Raw genomic sequence first — 22,654 nt, 5'->3', positions numbered from 1 at the left:
ACCACTCGGAGGATTAGTGCCCCAAGGGCTGTTTAAAGGCTAGCAAAGGGCTGTTTATGGCCCTCGGGCCGCAGTTTGGAGAACCCTGACCTAGAACATTCTGCAGAACCTTCACCACTGACACTCTAAGATCCCAGCCCCTGACACTGTGTTGTGGTCCTCACACTAATGTGCAATGATGTGGCTGGTGGATGGAACCTCGGAGGTGTCAGATGGTGAACATGCTTCTGGGGGCTGTAGCTCCTCAAGTGAAAAAAGCATGGACTTCCCACCAGAAAGGTAAGTATTGAGGGTCTTGTTTTGCAGCAACAGAGTCAATTTAAGGTTGAATCCTCCAAAATGATATTTCAGTTTTTAGTAAATTCTAGATCCATCTTTCTCAGCCTTTTTTACTTGCAAGGAACCCCTGGAAAGTAATGACACCTACAGCGCTCAGTACATTAGGAATGTGATGAACCTGGAGAATCTGACACCCAGAACAGATCATTTTTAATGCCCACCTTCTGTATAACAACAAATAGAAAGATAGTAAAACGTATGGCGTGTCTTAGTAGTAGCGGTCCGTGTAGATGTGACTCCTATGTTGGTGGTCAGTGGAAACTTGCCTTCTTGCATTGCTTTGGTGGTGAGTTCAGGTTAGAGGACAATTATCAAAGGAACTCCTAGAAACCTCAGGAGGAACTCTGGTTAAGAAAACCTATTCTAGAAGGTTAAATAGGAATTTTTGCCACAATGTAAAATCACTTTTATATCCTCCGGGGGACGCCGGGCCCATAGCACTCGGCATTGTTCAAATACGTGATGAAATGAAACTTTTACTTCTGTTTGTGCTGACTGTGGCTCCGTCCCAGGCTAAAGACCAAATTATGGGCGTTCCCATGAAGGAGTTACAGCCAGCACTGAGGCCACTGCCCTCCTATCCTTTGTATAATGCATTTCCCAATCAAAATAATGTGCACAATCAGGGGTGGACTGACAACTCATGGGGCCCCCGGGCAATAGGGGATCATGGGGCCCCTGTGTCCTTGCCCAAACTCAAAACAGCCCATGAAAACGGTACCAGGGGCATCTCATGGGGCCCCCTACTGACCCCGGGCCCTCAATAGGGGATCATGGGGCCCCTGTGTCCTTGCCCAAACTCAAAAAAGCCTATGAAAAAGGTACCAGGGGCATCTCATGGGGCCCCCTACTGACCCCGGGCCCTCGGGCAGTGCCCAAGTTTCCAAATGGTCAGTCCGCCCCTGTGCACAATATAAACCATAGGATTGTTCTGGATTATCCAATCACACTACTCAGCAATCCCTGGTGACAGTGTTGGACCTTGCCACTGGGTAAAAAGAGGTAAAAGGCACACAGGACTCTCATGAATACAGGTTGAGGGGCTTCAGAATGGCTGTTCTAAGCAGAGAAATTTGGTCTTTCAGTTTTCTCCAGGTTCTATAGTTCATTAATGGGTTCTGGAGTTCAGGGGCTTTGAAGAGCTTTAGAAGCTGAAGGAGCCTCTAACCTATCTCACAAGAAGTACATCTTATGGTCATCATCTCCCACCCCTCATCCACTCTTGTTCTGATTTGTGTCCTCCTGGCCGTAGACTCACATCTCCCCCTTCAGCCTCACATGCCCCATGATCCTCCCCTGACATCATCCCATCTTCTTTCTCCAGCAGAGGAGAAAATGAGCAGCGCTGTGTGAAACTAAAAGCTCCATGCAGTTCTCCATCACTGACAGGATGAATTTCTACTTCAGGAGCATGCACAGCCTTGTCCCCTCCCCCTGCTGTAGTGAAAGGGGGTGCTTGTCTCTGGGTGCTCCTGCTACCATAAACAAGTGTTGTTGCCCACAAAGTCCATCTCCTTTCTGGCAGCGTGGTTGGACAGCAGTGGGGGCAAGAGGGGCAAGCTGTCCGAAATTGCTGCTCAGCCACTACAAAACGGTTTGGAACAGGACCAGGTCCTACATGTGTTAGGTCCCCTGGGGGGGTTAAATATGATTTTTACGTTGATGTGGTGCTTCGTCTTTATCCTACGTGATGGCGTCTCTCAGGGATTGTATTGTATGACTGTGGGGGGAGGATTACAACTTTTATTTTTTCTTTTCTATGGTTGAACTGGATGGACTTTTGTCTTTTTTTCAGCCAGACTAACTATGGAACAATGTAACTATATATTGGTGAGATGTCCCCAATGTTGTTCCTAGGTACACACACCTACTTCAGCCATTGTAAGGGGGTCTCCCTCTCATTTTTGGGGGTTTGATATACTTTTTATTTTGAATATAATAGGAGAACCCTAAGCATAGAAAGGTGAGAAGGAACACCCGCAACTCCCAGATGGACAGCAATAGAGTCTGGAACTGCAGCAGAAGTTTCGCTCAGAATATCAGTTCCATTATAACCAAAGAACTGAAATATCTTTTTGTTGGATATTAGATGCAGCAATAATATTCTTCAGAGTTGGTAATCATTGGTGTATTCAGCACTGAACTACTTGTGGATGTTCAGGACAAATGAATCTGAATGGGTTGACCAGGAGGGCCAGATTTGGGTCTTAAGCCTTCACCTTGACTTCTCTGTTTGGATATTGGTCACTTGATACCTCTAATTACCACATTTTCATATTGGGACCCTCAGGACAGCTCTTCTAAGGAAAGATAAAGCTACAAAGTCATATGAATGTAAAGACAGTTGAGGTCCCCTTATGGTGTGATGCCATGCAGCAATGAGACTGGTGGCTCTGGCACAGCAGAAGTCTAGGCCCATGGCCATGGACAATCGTCAGCAGTGGTGTACAGTCTGCTTGGGCTTGACACTTTGGGCTTTGGAGAGAGGAGGTTGAAGAAAACCTCCTGGGCATAGGAGAGCATTGGATGCACCTGAATGGAAATGTTTCTCCTCAAGCCTTCAAAAGGACCCCTTATGAAGATTAGCAGATTGAGCAGTGATTGGTTGTCCAGCAGGAGCACTCTGGTGACCTGGAGCTGCCAATGACAGGATTCCTCTGATTGGCACCAGACTTTCCTCTACACCAGCAAAACAGTCTAAGAATTAAACTAGGGTCAGTCACATATGCGGGGAAGTTCAGAGACCTTCATACTGAGCTGATGTGCCAAGTGGAGTGAAGGGCTTCTGGTATGGCTCTGTCCACAGTTCTGAGACTGTAGGTGGGAAAACCTGAGATAGTTGTCATTTTACAATGGATTTCTACGGCCAGCAAACCGAGTATACTGGATCTCCTTGAGCCATGACATAGCCATTGTTATTCATCCTGCATGTCAATCCTCACCCATGTCTCTGAGTCTTCTTTTGAAGGATGGAGCACCCATGAACCTATTACATAAACTCTCACCAGAAGGCATTTTGTCCCGGAGTTCTCTTTATAAATTTCAGTCCAAGAAGCAAAGTTCTATATGCCAAGTGGAGTAATCACAGCAATCTATTCTATTCCATCCATCACCAATCAGCACTCAGTAAGTGAATTGGGTTGGTTGCTGTGGGCACCTCCATAGGACGCTCTGCCCTTTGCTCCTCGCAGTGCATGGAATGATATTTGTCCTCATTACCATTGTGAAACGCTCCCTCCGCCAGGCTGCTGTGTGCCTGACTTGATGCCACTCATGCAGGCAGGAATCTTTCTGTCACCACCAGGATTACTAAAGAAAATACAGCCGAGCTAAGTAAGAGCACATGTTTCTACAGATTGTCCTCTTCTGTATACTGGGGATTAGGGACAGGCGAATCTGCCTGGGATCGATTCACGGGGTTAATCAAATCCTGACTTAAATTCACCAAAGCTGAATTCCACAGCAAATCCCATTAAAGTCTATGGGGGTGAATCGTAAAACTAAATTCTGGACATTTTCAAGGTTATTAGTGAAGTTATTGTCAAAAATGGGCATGAGGAGCTCGGAACTGGCATCAGGGACAATTATGGGGAGGTGGACACTGCCATAGAGTACAATTATGGAGAGCTGGGAACTGCCATAGAGGACATCTCTGTAGAGCAAGGCACTGCCATAGAGGACATCTCTGTAGAGCAGGGCACTGCCATAGAGGACATCTCTGTAGAGCAGGGCACTGCCATAGAGGACATCTCTGTAGAGCAGGGCACTGCCATAGAGGACATCTCTGTAGAGCAAGGCACTGCCATAGAGGACATCTCTGTAGAGCAGGGCACTGCCATAGAGGACATCTCTGTAGAGCAGGGCACTGCCATAGAGGACATCTCTGTAGAGCAGGGCACTGCCATAGAGGACATCTCTGTAGAGCAGGGCACTGCCATAGAGGACATCTCTGTAGAGCAGGGCACTGCCATAGAGGACATCTCTGTAGAGCAAGGCACTGCCATAGAGGACATCTCTGTAGAGCAGGGCACTGCCATAGAGGACATTTATGGGGATCAGAGCACTGCCATAGAGGACAGTTATGGGGATCAGAGCACTTCCATAGAGGACATTTATGGGGAGCCAAGCACTGCCATAGAGGACATTTATGGGGATCAGAGCACTGCCATAGAGGAGATTTATGGAGATCAGAGCACCGCCATAGAGGACATCTATGGAGAGCAGGGCACTGCCATATAAGACATTTATAGATAACTGGGCTTTGCCATAGAGGACATTTATGGGGAACTGGGCACTGCCATAGAGGACATTTATGGAGAACTGGGCACTGCCATAGAAGACATTTATGGGGATCAGAGTACTGCCATAGAGGACATTTATGGAGAACTGGGCACTGCCATAGAGGACATTTATGGGGATCAGAGCACTGCCATAGAGGACATTTATGGGGATCAGAGTACTGCCATAGAGGACATTTATGGAGAACTGGGCACTGCCATAGAAGACATTTATGGGGAGCCAGGCACTGCCATAGAGGACATTTATGGGGATCAGAGCACTGTCATAGAGGACATTTATGGGGGGCTGGGCACTGCCATAGAGGACAATTATAGGGCTCTGGGAAGGGGAGGGAAAGGAAAAAGGAAAAAGGAGAGGAGGGAGGAGAAAGGGAAGGGTGAAAGAAGGGAGAAGAGGCAAGGGAATCTGAAGCTACCAGGAGTCTAACACCTAGGAGGAAATACTATAGAAGAGTCACCAGCCAGCCTGACCATGGAGACTCTACAGTGTTAAATCTCTGGCTTTGACGTATGCTTCAAACAAAATGCATGTCCCCAAACCCCATCCACCCCTCCACCCCCAACCTATGACCCATGCTTCCCATATTTTATTACATTTCTTTGGGCAGTTTCGACCCAGATAGGTAAGCCTATATAGTGGCAAAACTTTGTTAACCAAGGACCGCCATTTCTGCACCGTGGGAGGATCCAATACCTTCTATTTGATAAGGATGGATTTTGTGGTGAGTCGTGTCAATCATATCGCATGTCCCCAACAATAGCAAGAGCGGGTCCATGGGCAGCACCAAACCACTAACTGCACCAACCTCAGCCACCACTTTACTGACAAATAGCTTGTACAAGACGGCAAGACCAATCTATGTGATTAAACATACCCAATTCAGTATGGGATCTACGGCCGGAAGAGTCCACATGGTATATTGGCTGAAAGCCTTTGAGGGGAGTTATACTCCCTATGCATACATTTCAGTTGTATCTATCTGTCCCTAGCTGAGATCATCGTCTTAAAACTTTAATAAAAGTGTAATAAAATGCACAAAAACCACAACCCCACATTCCCCAAACCTCCTCCCATTCCCATAATTCCAATGATTTTTAACCCTGGCAGACTGACCATACCAAAAATCTCAAACGTCGCAGCTGTGCGCTGGAGCGACTATGGCGCAAAACCAGATCCCAACAAGCGTTCACCAGATATAAATCCGCCTTCCTCACCTACACCTCCTCCCTTCACACTGCCAAGCAAGCCTACTTTGTTACCCTCATTAATACCTTCTCCTCCAGTCCTCGCTGGCCCTTCTCCACTTTTAATTCTCTACTCTCTCCGCCGCCACCTCCACTCAGTACCTCACTCACCGCCCACGAGATTGCTAACCACTTCAAAAATGAGATTGACGCAATTTGTAGGGACATCACCACTGCTCAGACTTCACCCCACCTAGCCTCCCTCACACTAAAACCCCCTCAACACTCCACTCCTTCAACCTCGCCACTGTCCAGACTCCCACCTAGCCTCCCTCACACTAAAACCCCCTCAACACTCCACTCCTTTGACCTCGCTACCACTGAAGAGGTCACTAAGGTCTTCTCTGAAGCCTCACCACCTGCCCCCTTGACCCTGACACCTCACAACTCCTACGATCTCCCTCTTCCTCCATCCTACACTCCCTCACATGCATCTTTAATCTCTCCCTCTCTACTGGCGCATTCCCCCTCATCACTCCCATACTTAAAAACCCTCCCTGGATCCCACTGACCTGAACAACCTTAGACCCATCTCCCTTCTGCCATTCACATCCAAGCTCCTTGAGCGCTTAGTCTATAATTGCCTGAGTTCCCACCTGACCGACAACAACCTCCTCGATCCCACCCTACTCAAACTCACCAATGACCTGCTAACCGCCAAAGCTAATGGCCACTACTCAGTGCTCCTACTCCTCGACCTCTCTGTCGCTTTCGACACAGTTGACCACCCCCTCCTCCTCAGACAACTACACTCTCTTGGCCTCAGAGACTCCGCTCTCTCCTGGCTCTCTTCCTATCACAGCGCTCCTTCAGTGTTACCTATAATGCTGCCACCTCCTCTCCACTCCCCCTCTCTGTTGGGGTCCCTCAAGGTTCTGTCCTCGGGCCCCTTCTCATCTCCATCTACACTTCCTCCCTTGGCCAACAGATACACTCTACGTCGATGACACACAAATCTATCTCTCAACCACTCACCTCACCCCTTCAGTCTCCGCCCGAATCACAAGCCTACTGAGCGACATATCGGACTGGATGTCACTCCACTTCCTCAAACTAAATCTCTCCAGAACTGAGCTCCTAGTTTCCCCCCCAGCCCGTGCCCCCTCCCCCACTGACTTCTCCATCAAGACCAACAACACCACCATCAGTCCCTCCCCTCAAGCCAGAGTACTAGGTGTCATCCTAGACTCCAATCTGTCCTTCCAGCCCCAGGTCCTATCGCTGACAAATTCATGTAGACTTCACCTCCGCAACATCTCCAAAATACGCCCGTTCCTAACCCCGGAAACCACTAAGCAACTCATCCACTCCCTCATCATATCACGCCTTGACTACTGTAACTCCCTCCTCACCAGCTTACCTCACCGCAGGCTATCCCTGCTTCAATCTATCCTGAATTCTGTGGCCAGACTCATCCACGTTACTAACCGCTCCATATCCGCCATCCCCCTCTGCCAATCCCTCCACTGGCCTTCAATCAGTGTCCTCCACTCCTCTCTGCCAATCCCTCCACTGGCCTTCAATCAGTGTCCTCCACCCCTCTCTGCCAATCCCTCCACTGGCCTTCAATCAGTGTCCTCCACTCCTCTCTGCCAATCCCTCCACTGACCTCCACTCAGTGTCCTCCACCCCTCTCTGCCAATCCCTCCACTGGCCTTCAATCAGTGTCCTCCACTCCTCTCTGCCAATCCCTCCACTGCCCCAAACTACATCACTGATCTGGTATCCAAACACCACCAAAAACGTACTCTCCGCTCCTCATAAGACCTCCTACTCTCTAGTTCCCTGGTCTCCTCTTTCCATGACCATCTCTCATCAGCCTCTGTATCACAGGGATGAAGGTAGCAGGCAAAGGATCCTGCCAGCCCAAAGACAACCACAAGACCTCCTCTTTCTCCTACTTCTGTGCCACCAGTCCCCAGTCTTGCAGGCCATGGACCGGGTGGTCCAGGAGGAATACAATAGGGATCATATCACTAATCCCTGCCTTGATTAGCCATTGAGGCAGTTACAAATAATCCCAGCTCCTCTGAGCCTGTCCTCTCACCATAACCATAGAGGTGCTGATTGACAGCACGATGCTGTACCCTCTGTAGCATGGCCAACGTTGAGTTCCAGAGTGTGGGGGTGTCACAGAAGAGGTAATTGGCAGGCAATTAATGTTGGTGCTGCATTACTGTCTGGTGAACCGAATGACCTCCTGGAGGCCAGGGTACTTCAAGTTGAACCACTGCACCACTAGACTGAGGATATGTTCCAGACAAGATACAAGATCCCAGGCAAAGGGGCAACCAGAAAGCTAGTGCTGTTGTCACACACCCCTTTGTCTGATTGAAGACGGTGCAGGGTCACCCATCGCTCAGCTTGGGCCTGGGGAACTACCAATAGCTCTAGCCTAGTGTGGCTCTGGTCCCCTCGGGCATATGAGCTACAACACAACATAACAGCATTTAGCCTGGGACATCGCACTTGTGCATATCTGGGGGTTCTTTGGGGGGAGAGGGCTGCTTTGCCTGAGGAATTGGAGCATGAGGCCAGTGGGGGGGGGGGGGGGGGGTACAGATGACTGTGATATCCCTATCAGACACGTGGTGGCACCACCATCTCCAGTGGTTTTTTATTCATCTTCCCAGCCACTAGAAGGTTGCCCCATAGTGTTGTGAAGGGTATGTAGCATTCCTGCCGATGTTTCCTGGACCACGTATCCAGGGCCAGTTGTACCTTTCCACTGACGGCATAGTCCACTGACACCATTACATTCTGCCTGCTGATGGAGGGCAGGAAAGACCTTCTGAGCAAAGTAATGGTGGCCGGGTACCTTCCTCTGCGGTGCAGCACAGGCCATGAACCCACAGAGTGGGACTGATTCCATGAATTACAATGGTAGCAGCTACACAGCCTGAAGATTTGTCCAGCTGGCATAAAGACGATGAGAATGGGATGATTTGGGAACATTTTGGTTTTTCATTTCAGCGGAGAAACCTGTCAAGAGAAAGATATTGCTGGAGGCGGCAGGTCGGGTGCAAGAGAATCCTGCAGAGGATTAAGGCTTTGCTGCCCTTCCTCAGCGTGGCCCCGGGACCCTCTTCTACAATTGACATGAAATATTCCGAGACATTGAAACCGCTTGTGACTCTTCTCTTCCAGTCACTAGAGGATGATACAGCGCATGCAGCAGGAGAATGTTATCAGGACTGGAGTGAGGAATGAGGAGGAGAAGGAGGAGGAGAAGGGGGAGGAGGAGAATGAGGAGGAGAAGGGGGAGGACAAGGAGAATGAGGAGGAGAAGGAGGAGGAGAAGGGGGAGGAGGAGGAGGAGAAGGAGGAGGAGGAGAATGAGGAGGAGAAGGGGGAGGACAAGGAGAATGAGGAGGAGAAGGAGGAGGAGAAGGGGGAGGAGGAGAATGAGGAGGAGAAGGGGGAGGACAAGGGGGAGGAGGAGGAGGAGGAGAAGGAGGAGAAGGAGAATGTTATCAGGACTGGAGTGAGGAATGAGGAGGAGAAGGAGGAGGAGGAGGGGGAGGAGGAGAAGGAGAATGAGGAGGAGAAGGAGGAGGAGGAGGGGGAGGAGGAGGAGGAGGAGGAGGAGAAGGAGAAGGAGAATGAGGAGGAGAAGGGGGAGGAGAATGAGGAGGAGAAGGGGGAGGAGAAGGAGGAGGAGAAAGAGGAGGAGAAGGAGGAGGAGAAGGGGGAGGAGAATGAGGAGGAGAAGGAGAAGGAGAATGAGGAGGAGAAGGAGAAGGAGAATGAGGAGGAGGAGAAGGAGAATGAGGAGGAGAAGGAGGAGGAGAATGAGGAGGAGAAGGAGGAGGAAAGGAGGAGGAGAATGAGGAGGAGAAGGGGGGGGAGAAGGGGGAGGAGAATGAGGAGGAGAAGAATGAGGAGGAGAAGGAGGAGGAGAATGAGGAGGAGAATGAGAAGAAGGAGGAGGAGAATGAGGAGGAGAAGGAGAATGAGGAGGAGAATGAGGAGGGGAAGGAGAATGAGGAGGAGGAGAAGGAGAATGAGGAGGAGAAGGAGAAGGAGAATGAGGAGGAGGAGAAGGAGAATGAGGAGGAGAAGGAGGAGGAGAATGAGGAGGAGAAGGAGAATGAGGAGGAGAAGGAGGAGGAGGAGAAGGAGAATGAGGAGGAGAAGGGGGAGGAGAATGAGGAGGAGAAGGAGGAGGAAAAGGAGGAGGAGAATGAGGAGGAGAAGGGGGAGGAGAATGAGGAGGAGAAGGGGGAGGAGAATGAGGAGGAGAAGGAGGAGGAGAAGGAGGAGGAGAAGGAGGAGGAGAATGAGGAGGGGAAGGAGGAGGAGAATGAGGAGGAGAAGGAGAATGAGGAGGAGAATGAGGAGGGGAAGGAGGAGGAGAATGAGGAGGAGAGGGGGAGGAGAATGAGGAGGAGAAGGAGAGAAAAGGAGGAGGAGATTGAGGAGGAGAAGGGGAGGAGAATGAGGAGGAGAAGGAGGGAGGAGAAGGAGGAGGAGAAGGAGGAGAGGGAATGAGGAGGAGAATGAGGAGGGGAAGGAGGAGGAGAATGAGGAGGAGAAGGAGAATGAGGAGGAGAATGAGGAGGGGAAGGAGGAGGAGAATGAGGAGGAGAAGGAGGAGGAGAAAGAGGAGGAGAATGAGGAGGAGAATGAGGAGGAGAATGAGGAGAAGAGAGGAAGGGAGGAGAAAGGAGGAGAAAGGAGGAGGGGAAGGAGAATGAGGAGGAGAAGGAGGAGGAGAAGGAGGAGGAGAGGAGGAGGAGAATGAGGAGGAGAATGAGGAGGAGAAGGAGAATGAGGAGGAGAAGGAGGAGGAGAATGAGGAGGAGAATGAGGAGGAGAAGGAGAATGAGGAGGAGAAGGAGAATGAGGAGGAGAAGGAGGAGGAGAAGGAGGAGGAGAAGGAGAAGGAGGAGGAGAAGGAGGAGGAGAAGGAGAAGGAGGAGGAGAAGGAGTTCGGGTCTTTTTCTGCCTATTTGATTCATTGAGCTGCTGCTAGAGTCAGGTGTTTCCTCATCTATGTGGTTCCCCAGTGTCTGGTATTGTTATAATGGCTGATACTCTGCAGGGAGAGGTTGCAGACCTCGTGGTGTTGTGGACAGCCGATACCATGATAAAGGCCCACGCTGTTTGGGGGGACAGCACTGACTTTTGGGGTACTGCTGCCAGATGGATCAGGATTGCTGCTCTTGGACAAAATCCTCCCTTACTGCTGTGCTGACTCTCCCTCAGAACTTTCCTCGTATCCTATTGGTGGAACCCATGGATGGTCTGCCACCTCATCATCCACCTCCTCCTCATTTCTGGAGCCCATCTTGTAGTACGCTCCAACTGCAGGCACATCACTGCCTCTTTCTGCTCCCCATTGATACCCCTCCCTGTATGATCGAGGTGCTATCTTCCTCATCCTTGATATGTGAAAGGTGGAATGATTGTGTATGTCCCAGATAGTCCACCTGCCGCAAGTCGTCTGTCATTGGGTCAAATAATTCCCTCGACTCCTCGTTGCCGGTGTGAGGGGTTTTGGTGGGATCAGCAGAAGAGGAGGATGAAGTAGAAGAAGACACAACAGCGGCAGCTGCAGACAACTGTCTTCTCTGCAACTAAGAGGTGGAAGAAGAGGAAGACTTTGTCAGCCACTTGACTTCTTCCTCTGCATGCTGAGGCTTCATAACACGGCCAATCTGAGATGGAAAAGGAAGAAGCGCCCGGCCTCTAGATGAGGCAACTCATCAACCACTTCACCCTGCAGAACCTCCTCACCCCCTGCAATCCATAGTAATGTAGTATAGCACCGAATAGCAAAAAAATCTCCCTACACAGACTACAAAACTCTCCCTACACAGACTACAAAACTCTCCCTACAAAGACTACAAAACTCCTCCGGCAAACGCTGACAAATGGCTGCTGGGAACCCCCTTTCTCCTTTTATAGAGAAGATTGCAACCTTGCAAAGCCACCATTGTTGGCCATTGTAACCCAGCTGAAGGGTCAGGCAAAGCATTATGGTCACAAGGAATTCAGAGTGGTAAATTTCCACATGAATTCACCGGGACCACAAATTCTGAACCTGCTGAGACTCGTGGTATCACTGAACCCCATCCCTACCGGGGATACAGGGAGTCCAGAATCTGAATATATGTCTCCATCCTCACAGAGATCAATGTGGATTTCCACATTTCTGTCCACGTTATTTGCTTCTAACTAGGCTGGTAATTAGTTTGTGGGAAATGTATGTTGACCTTCACACATGGCGCCCGGCTTGTTGGTGACTTGTTGTGACACCATAATCAATGTCCCCCAGGGTGACTTTGCTGTGCGCCATCTACCATAGACATCACATGCGTTGATTTGCAGTTGTATTCCGTGTGTCATTGAAGGAGAATTCACGTGGACATGACAGCAGTACAACCACAGAACAATCCAATGTAGATGAAGATCAGGAAATGGATTATCTCTGAAAGGCTTAAAATAACTCCCTGCGACTCCTACGAGGGTCAGATCTGGTTGCAATCATTTTTGGCAAAACTTCTCACTTTATAATCGTGAAGGAGGTTTGTCTTGGTGAATAGTCATTGCTCGGTCTGGTGTGTTTTCACATCTTGGATTCTTTTCTTTACCTGCTTTGCATAGTCTGTCAGGAGATTATTGATCTAATATGAGATGAGTGGAAGGCCACCCATAGATGGTAGATGATTGTCTTCCAGTCTGATATCTGTGGGGTGACCATTCTTGGTGGACAAAGGGATGGGATAGAAAACCTTGTCCAGCTGCCATTGTGATGCTGGAGATCAGTCAGTGCCAGGAGGGCCCCTGAAAATGTGTATCAATCTGGAAGGTCCACACAGAAGAGCACTTAGTGAAGAATTCATATGGTCTCTGATGTTGTGGTCCGGGGCGGACTGACAACTCATGGGGCCCCCGGGCAATAGGGGATCATGGGGCCCCTGTGTCCTTGCCCAAACTCAAAAAAGCCTATGAAAAAGGTACCAGGGGCATCTCATGGGGCCCCCTACTGACCCCGGGCCCTCGGGCAGTGCCCGAGTTTCCAAATGGTCAGTCCGCCCCTGGTTGTGGTCCCTCTTCAAATAAAGAGCTCATTCCAGAGGGACCATCATGATGAGCTTCAGAGACATGAAAGATGCAGAACAATTATGACCCAAATATCTATGGCTCCTGCAGCAAGATCGCCCCAAACAAGTTCCCAGATTGGCCCACCTTCATAACCAGCATGGGGGGGGGGTGTCTCCCTGTACCTGTGTGATGTTTGTGTGAGACTACCGATGGCACTGACACCATAATGGGCCAATCTAGCTGTGTTATCCTGAGATGTGTCACTCAGAATCTATCAGCCCTCCATTGTCCACCTAAAAAATGAATATTGCAGTTTTCGATGGAGTGACCATTCCAGTCACAATCGGTGACCTCCTCTAAGACTGATCTACTAAAGGACTTCAGAATGTTCAGACAATAAAATGAGTGAAGGTTCACCTCGGTTATCCAATCATGAAAGTTTACTTTTCCCAGTTAACTTATTTCATCTGCCTGTGATTGGGTCGTTGAAGATTCAGAAATGTCGTTGTGTGACCCTTCCGTCAGCGAATCGCCTCCTTGTACTAATAACAACGACTGTAAAACTACGAACCTGACAACGTCGGATCTTCTGGTCTGGAGAGGACGCTTCCACACATTGGCCATGGAGGCCGAACAAAGGGCACAATGATACCTAATGCCAGTATTGGGTCTCATAGACATGGGCTACTCCCAACCGTTCGATGAGCTCCACTCCTTGAATGATCCTGGAGATGATTTGTACAATGGACTACGTGTACAATATTCATCAATCTCATCCCGTGATACACCACCATCCAATCCATACACCACCATCCAATCCATACACTGCCATCCAATCCATACACCACCATCCAATCCATACACCACCATCCAATCCATACACCACCATCCAATCCATACACCACCATCCAATCCATACACCACCATCCAATCCATACATTGCCATCCAATCCATACATTGCCATCCAATCCATACATTGCCATCCAATCCATACATTGCCATCCAATCCATACATTGCCATCCAATCCATACACCACCATCCAATCCATACACTGCCATCCAATCCATACATTGCCATCCAATCCATACATCGCCATCCAATCCATACATCGCCATCCAATCCATACATCGCCATCCAATCCATACATTGCCATCCAATCCATACATTGCCATCCAATCCATACATCGCCATCCAATCCATACACTGCCATCCAATCCATACACTGCCATCCAATCCATACACCGCCATCCAATTCATACACCACCATCCAATCCATACACTGCCATCCAATCCATACATTGCCATCCAATTCATACACCACCATCCAATCCATACACTGCCATCCAATCCATACACTGCCATCCAATCCATACACCGCCATCCAATTCATACACCACCATCCAATCCATACACTGCCATCCAATCCATACATTGCCATCCTATCCATACACCGCCATCCTATCCATACACTGCCATCCAATCCATACACCGCCATCCTATCCATACATCGCCATCCAATCCATACATCGCCATCCAATCCATACATTGCCATCCAATCTATACATCGCCATCCAATTCATACACCACCATCCAATCCATACACTGCCATCCAATCCATACATCGCCATCCAATTCATACACCACCATCCAATCCATACACTGCCATCCAATCCATACATTGCCATCCAATCCATACACCACCATCCAATCCATACACTGCCATCCAATCCATACACCGCCATCCTATCCATACATCACCATCCAATCCACAGACTGCTATCCAAGCCATAGACTGCCATCCACCCCATCCACCGCCATCCAATCTATACACCACCATCCAATCCATACACCGCCATCCAATCCATACACTGCCGTCCAATCCACAGACTGCCATCCAATCCACAGACTGCCATCCAATCCACAGACTGCCATCCAATCCACAGACTGCCATCCAATCCACAGACTGCCATCCAATACATATACTGTATCAAACCAACACATGGCCATCCAATCCATACACCGCCATCCAATCCACAGACTGCTATCCAAGCCATAGACTGCCATCCAATCCATACACCGCCATCCAATCCATACACTGCCATCCAATACATATACTGTATCAAACCCACACACTGCCATCCAATCTATAAGCCGCCATCCAAGCCATACCGTGCCATTTAATAAATAGACCGCCATCCAATCCACAGACTGCTATCCAAGCCATAGACTGCCATCCAATCCATACACCACCATTCAATCCACAGACTGCCATCCAATACGTATACTGTATCAAACCCACACATGGCCATCCAATCCATAAGCCGCCATCCAATCCACAGACTGCTATCCAAACCATAGACTGCCATCCAATCCTTAGACTGCCATCCAATATATACACTGCCATACAATCGATACACCGCCATCCAACCCATACACTGCCATCCAATCCTTAGACCGACATCCAAGCCATACACTGCCATCCAATCCATACACTGCCATCCAATCCTTAGACTGCCATGAAATCCACAGACTGCCATCCAAACCATACACTGCCTGATTCTCGGGGGTGCTGGGGTCACATATTTAATCAGGTAACAATGATGTATAACGATGAAGGGAACCCTTAGCAGCCAACATGGATACCATCCAATGTGATCAGATCAGATTAATATCTGCTGATGGCGCCGGGTTCTGAGACATTTCTCCGCCCATTCCACGATGTGTTCTGTACCGTTAGGTGTAGGGGCTCCGGACGGCACACAGCGTACAATCATCGAACATCAGATATATACAATGTATACCGTCAGGTGTAGGGGCTCCGGACGGCACACAGCGTACAATCATCGAACATCAGATATATACAATGTATACCGTCAGGTGTAGGGGCTCCGGACGGCACACAGCGTACAATCATCGAACATCAGATATATACAATGTATACCGTCAGGTGTAGGGGCTCCGGACGGCACACAGCGTACAATCATCGAACATCAGATATATACAATGTATACCGTCAGCTGTGACTCTCCGGATATAGTTATGTAATGCGGCTGATTTAGTAACACTGGAGAGCTCGGAATCTGGCGCAGCTGTGCATGGCGGCCAATCGGCTTCTACCTTCAGCTTCTTCCATGAAGCTCTGACAATAAAACCTGGAAGCTGATTGGTTCCTATGCAGAGCTGCACCAGATTCTGCACCCCCCAGTTTTAGTAAATCCCCCCCCCCGATGTAATACAATGTGATTCTATAAGGAGATCACACTGATACAATGTATACGGTTTGGGTGGACGCACTCCCGATGTTACATTGTTACACAATGACGGTGATCTGTTATACAATGTGATTCTATGAGGAGATCACACTGATACAATGTATACGGTTTGGGTGGACGCACTCCCGATGTTACATTGTTACACAATGACGGTGATCTGTTACACAATGTGATTCTATGAGGAGATCACACTGATACAATGTATACGGTTCGGGTGGACGCACTCCCGATGTTACATTGTTACACAATGACGGTGATCTGTTATACAATGTGATTCTATGAGGAGATCACACTGATACAATGTATACGGTTCGGGTAGACGCACTCCCGATGTTACATTGTTACACAATGACGGTGATCTGTTACACAATGTGATTCTATGAGGAGATCACACTGATACAATGTATACGGTTCGGGTGGACGCACTCCCGATGTTACATTGTTACACAATGACGGTGATCTGTTATACAATGTGATTCTATGAGGAGATCACACTGATACAATGTATACGGTTCAGGTGGACGCACTCCCGATGTTACATTGTTACACAATGACGGTGATCTGTTACACAATGTGATTCTATGAGGAGATCACACTGATACAATGTATACGGTTCGGGTAGACGCACTCCTGATGTTACATTGTTACACAATGACGGTGATCTGTTATACAATGTGATTCTATGAGGAGATCACACTGATACAATGTATACGGTTCAGGTGGACGCACTCCCGATGTTACATTGTTACACAATGACGGTGATCTGTTATACAATGTGATTCTACGAGGAGATCACACTGATACAATGACACAGAACGGAGCCATTAGACACAATGGGGCCCAATGACTATCGATCGATTGGATCAATATGAAATTGGCTTCATCCTCTGATGTCAGGTCATGGTGGTGGAAGTGATCCTGCTGTGCAGCCATACACACTACAGATCCACATCTGACACTTCGGGAAATATAATCCATGTGGCCTTCCTCTGTACGGAATAGTCACCCGGCTGCTTTGTCTCCAATGACTGTCCTGGAAGAAGTACATTGTACACAGATTAGGAAAGTCACAGAAAAGTCGATAATCTGTATCTGTCTGCTTGTCTGGGTCAGAACCTCAGAGCGTGAAAGCCATTGGATCAGTATAGCAGCCAGGCAGTTAGTATGTTCAGAAGGAGAGGCCAGCAATGGCGGCCCGAGGACAAACTTCGCTCTAAACTCGTCTTCTCTGTAGAGATGTGGTCACAAACAGGAAGATCTGAACGATCTCTCACCGAGAACCATTGGAGGTGTTTGGACTGATCCTCCATCCTTCATCCCAACCTGGACAATGAATGAATCCTCCATCCCAACCTGGACAATGAATGAATTCTCCATCCTTCATCCCAACCTGGACAATGAATGAATCCTCCATCCCAACCTGGACAATGAATGAATTCTCCATCCTTCATCCCAACCTGGACAATGAATGAATTCTCCATCCTTCATCCCAACCTGGACAATGAATGAATCCTCCATCCTTCATCCCAACCTGGACAATGAATGAATCCTCCATCCCAACCTGGACAATGAATGAATCCTCCATCCCAACCTGGACAATGAATGAATCCTCCATCCCAACCTGGACAATGAATGAATTCTCCATCCTTCATCCCAACCTGGACAATGAATGAATCCTCCATCCCAACCTGGACAATGAATGAATCCTCCATCCCAACCTGGACAATGAATGAATCCTCCATCCCAACCTGGACAATGAATGAATTCTCCATCCTTCATCCCAACCTGGACAATGAATGAATCCTCCATCCCAACCTGGACAATGAATGAATCCTCCATCCTTCATCCCAACCTGGACAATGAATGAATCCTCCATCCCAACCTGGACAATGAATGAATCCTCCATCCTTCATCCCAACCTGGACAATGAATGAATTCTCCATCCTTCATCCCAACCTGGACAATGAATGAATTCTCCATCCTTCATCCCAACCTGGACAATGAATGAATTCTCCATCCTTCATCCCAACCTGGACAATGAATGAATTCTCCATCCTTCATCCCAACCTGGAGGAAGCTTCTCCGCCATAGGGAGGTACGGCACCGGATGAAGCTTCAGCGCCATAGGGAGGTACGGCACCGGAGGAAGCTTCACCGCCATAGGGAGGTACGGCACCGGAGGAAGCTTCACCGCCATAGGGAGGTACGGCACCGGATGAAGCCTCATCGCCATAGGGAGGTACGGCACCGGATGAAGCTTTACCGCCATAGGGAGGTACGGCACCGGATGAAGCTTCACCGCCGTAGGGAGGTACGGCACCGGATGAAGCTTCACCGCCATAGGGAGGTACGGCACCGGATGAAGCTTCTCCGCCGTAGGGAGGTACGGCACCGGATGAAGCTTCACCGCCATAGGGAGGTACGGCACCGGATGAAGCTTCACCGCCATAGGGAGGTAGGGCACCGGATGAAGCTTCACCGCCATAGGGAGGTACGGCACCGGATGAAGCTTCACCACCATAGGGAGCTACGGCACCGGACGAAGCTTCACCGCCATAGGGAGGTACAGCACCTGAGGAAGCTTCTCCGCCATAGGGAGGTACGGCACCGGATGAAGCTTCTCCGCCATAGGGAGGTACAACACCGGAGGAAGCTTCACCGCCATAGGGAGATACGGCACCGGATGAAGCTTCACTGCCATAGGGAGGTACAGCACCGGATGAAGCTTCACCGCCATAGGGAGGTACGGCACCGGACGAAGCTTCACCGCCATAGGGAGGTACAGCACCGGATGAAGCTTCACTGCTTCTCTAATACAAGTCATTGGTGTCTTCGGATAATCGGTGACAATTCGAATCCTATACCTATTAGACGAGTTCTGCAGCCAATCCGTATTCAGAAAATGTCACATCGGAATATATCATCACGCTGACCATACACGAGGGAAGACCTCTCCAGATCATAACATTCTCTGCAAAAATGTGCGCAAAGGGCAGAGACCCGGAACAGCCAATCATCATTCACCATTCATTGGTGTAGAGCAGCCAACACAATGAATGGCGGCTCCTGATTGGCTGCTCTAGGTTCCTCTATTTGTCTCTCTGCGAATTCCACAAACATTATCTAACAAATATTCAGTGATATCCCGACCCATTGTGGACTTCCTACAAATCCTTCCCTGGATCCGAACCCTGCTCATCCATCCATCCATCCCACTATTGTGAATGTAATCCTATGGAAGCATTACTAGTATTATCCATCATATAGAGCCAGCAGTGTGCGCAGCGCCTTACAATGCACCCACAATACATAGAGACATGCAGGGACATCATTCCATAGTATATATATATATACCTGTGTGCTGGTCGGGGAGCCGACTCGGATGGTCTGGACTCTGTGGGCAGCCGGGTGACAATGGAGAGAATTGACTGCTGATGCCAGAGCTCTGTCCCTGCCCAGATTACAATTTGGTTTTAGGCCATTGACTTTCAGAATGTATCCCATCATGCCTGTGGGCTCTTCACATTGATAGGGAGAGGAGGCAGCCGAGTGCTGGGGACATAGGAGGGGGGGGGGGGGCAGAGCTACACTGGGGGCCCCAGAGGACAAACCCCCCCTTTACCTGAGGACAAGGCTCCCCTAGAGAACAATCCCCCCTTCCCCATTGACAGGGCCCCCCCAAAGAACAGCTCCACCTTCCCCGAGGACAGGGCCAACCCAAAGAACAACCCCCCTTCCACGAGGACAGGGCCCCCCCAAAGAAAAACCCCCCTTCCCGAGGACAGGGCTTCCCAGAGAACAGCCCCCCAAAGCTGAGGACAGGGCCTTCCTAGAGAACAACCCCCCCTTCCCCAATGACAGCCCCCCCCAGAGAACAGCACCCCCTTTCCATGAGGACAGGCCCCCTCGAGAGAACAACCCCCCTTCCCTGAGGACAGGGCCCCCCCAGAGAACAACCCCCCTTTCCCCAATGACAGGCCCCCCCCCCGAGAACAACCCCCCATCCCCGAGGACAGGGCTCCCCCAGAAAACAACCCACCCTTCCCCGAGGAAAGGGACCCCCAGAGATCAGCCCCCCAAAGCTGACAGGACCCCCCCAGAGAACAGACCCCGAAAACTGAGGACAGGACCCCCCAGAGAACAGCCCCTTTTCCGAGGACAGGGTCCCCTCCAGAGAACAGCCCCCCCTTTCCATGAGGATAGGTCCCCTCAGAGAACAGCCCCCCAAAACCAAGGACAGGACCCCCCCAGAGAACATTCCCCCCTTCCCTGAAGACAGGGACCCCCAGAGAACAGCCCCCAAAGCCAAGGACAGGACCCCCCCAGAGAACATTCCCCCCTTAATTTAAACCAGGGACCCCCAGAGAACAGCCCCCAAAGCCAAGGACAGGGTCCCCCCAAAGAAACCCCACCAAAGCCTAGGACAAGGTTCTCCCCAGAAACAGCCCCCAAAGCTGAGGACAGGGCCCCCCAGAAAACCACCTCTCCTTCTCCGTGGACGGGGTCCCCCTAGTGAACAGCCCCCCAAAGCTGAGGACAGGGCACCCCAGAAAACCACCTCTCCTTCTCCGAGGACAGGGTTCCCCCAGTGAACAGCCCTCTTTCCATGAGGATAGGGCCCCCTAGTGAACAGCCCCCCAAAGCTGAGGACAGGGCTCTGCCTCCAATCAATGCCATCAATGACTGTGAGCTCCATATCTACTCCATTCATATTTCCACCAAAGGTAGACGTTTTGTTGTAATTCACCTCTCCTGACTACATGTATGCATCCCGGTACTGGATTAGATTGTAAGCTCTGATGTACAAGACCCACGTTCCTGGAGTACTGCGTAACACATTGGTGCCCCCTTTAGCCCAAACAAGGTCTCCCGTGTGGACTACAGTAATCTCACCTCCCCCTCCAGTCACTTACCTGACGTGTGTCCCCAACTCAGATCTCTCCAATCACAGAACACAAGATCTGGTCTCAGTAAATAAATATAGAAACCACAGCAATCCATCCCATCTCTGAACGTGGCATGGCGTGGCATGGTTGTTGGTGCCGGACGGGCTGGTCTGAGGATTTCAAAAACTGCTGATCTCCTGGGATTTCCTTCGCAACCATCTCTAGGGAGATCCAGACTCATCAGACCCGACAACGTTTCTCCAATCTTCTATTGTCCTATGTTGGTGATCTGTGCGAATTGTAGCCTCCGTTTCCTGTTCTTAGCTGACAAGAGTGGCACCCGGTGTGGTCTTAGCTGACAGGAGTGGCACTCGGTGTGGTCTTAGCTGACAAGTGTGGCACCCGGTGTGGTCTTAGCTGACAGCAGTGGCACCCGGTGTGGTCTTAGCTGACAGGAGTGGCACTCGGTGTGGTCTTAGCTGACAAGTGTGGCACCCGGTGTGGTCTTAGCTGACAGCAGTGGCACCCGGTGTGGTCTTAGCTGACAGGAGTGGCACTCAGTGTGGTCTTAGCTGACAAGTGTGGCACCCGGTGTGGTCTTAGCTGACAGGAGTGGCACTCGGTGTGGTCTTAGCTGACAAGTGTGGCACCCGGTGTGGTCTTAGCTGACAAGAGTGGCACCCGGTGGGGTCTTAGCTGACAAGTGTGGCACCCGGTGTGGTCTTAGCTGACAGGAAAGGCACCCGGTGTGGTCTTAGCTGACAGGAAAGGCACTCGGTGTGGTCTTAGCTGACAGGAAAGGCACCCGGTGTGGTCTTAGCTGACAGGAGTGGCACTCGGTGTGGTCTTAGCTGACAAGTGTGGCACCCGGTGTGGTCTTAGCTGACAGGAGTGGCACCCAGTGTGGTCTTAGCTGACAGCAGTGGCACCCGGTGGGGTCTTAGCTGACAAGTGTGGCACCCGGTGTGGTCTTAGCTGACAGGAGTGGCACTCGGTGTGGTCTTAGCTGACAGGAGTGGCACCCGGTGTGGTCTTCTGCTTCTGTAGCCCATCTGCTTCAAGGTTGGACGTGTTGTGCATTCAGAGATGGTATTCTGCACACCTTGGGTGTAACGAGGGGTTATTGGAGTTCCTGTTGCCTTTCTATCATCTCCAACCAGTCTGCCCATCCTCCTCTGACCTCGACAAGGCATTGTCCTCCACACAACTGCCACTCACTGGATATTTTCTCTTTTTCGGACCATTCTCTGTAAACCCTGGAGATGGTTGTGTGTGAAAATCCCAGGAGATCAGCAGTTTTTGAAATACTCTGACCGGCCCGTCTGGCACCAACAACCATGCCACGTTCAAAGTCACTTTAATCCCCTTTCCTCCCCATTCTGATGTTTGGTTTGAACTTCAGCAAGTCGTCTTCACCACATCTAGATGCCTAAATGCATTGAGTTGCTGCCATGTGATTGGCTGATTAGCAATTTGTGTTACCGAGCAATTGAACAGGTGGACCTAATAAAGTGGTCAGTGAGTGTATGTGGAGTCAGGGCTCAGAGAATAGGTACAGATAC

At 50.0% G+C, this 22,654-nt stretch overlaps 1 protein-coding gene across 4 annotated transcripts in view; it reads right to left on the bottom strand.

The window, feature by feature from the left end:
• SLC4A5 (solute carrier family 4 member 5) overlaps positions 1-19,658 on the bottom strand; it is a 169,952-nt gene extending 150,294 nt beyond the window's left edge. For all 4 annotated transcript variants that reach the window (XM_089662644.1, XM_089662648.1, XM_089662647.1 and 1 more), the window contains exon 1: positions 19,561-19,658. The gene's annotated coding sequence lies outside the window, so the exon portion shown is untranslated. The remainder of the gene's footprint in view (positions 1-19,560) is intronic.
• Positions 19,659-22,654: the final 2,996 nt, after the last annotated feature.

This window comes from Staurois parvus, unplaced genomic scaffold, assembly GCF_062004578.1.
Source record: "Staurois parvus isolate SC_StPar_1 unplaced genomic scaffold, SC_StPar_1.0 ptg001509l, whole genome shotgun sequence".
NCBI lineage: Eukaryota > Metazoa > Chordata > Amphibia > Anura > Ranidae > Staurois > Staurois parvus.
The sequence above is the reverse complement of the archived record's forward strand: the minus strand, read 5'-3'. Positions and strand labels throughout refer to the sequence as shown.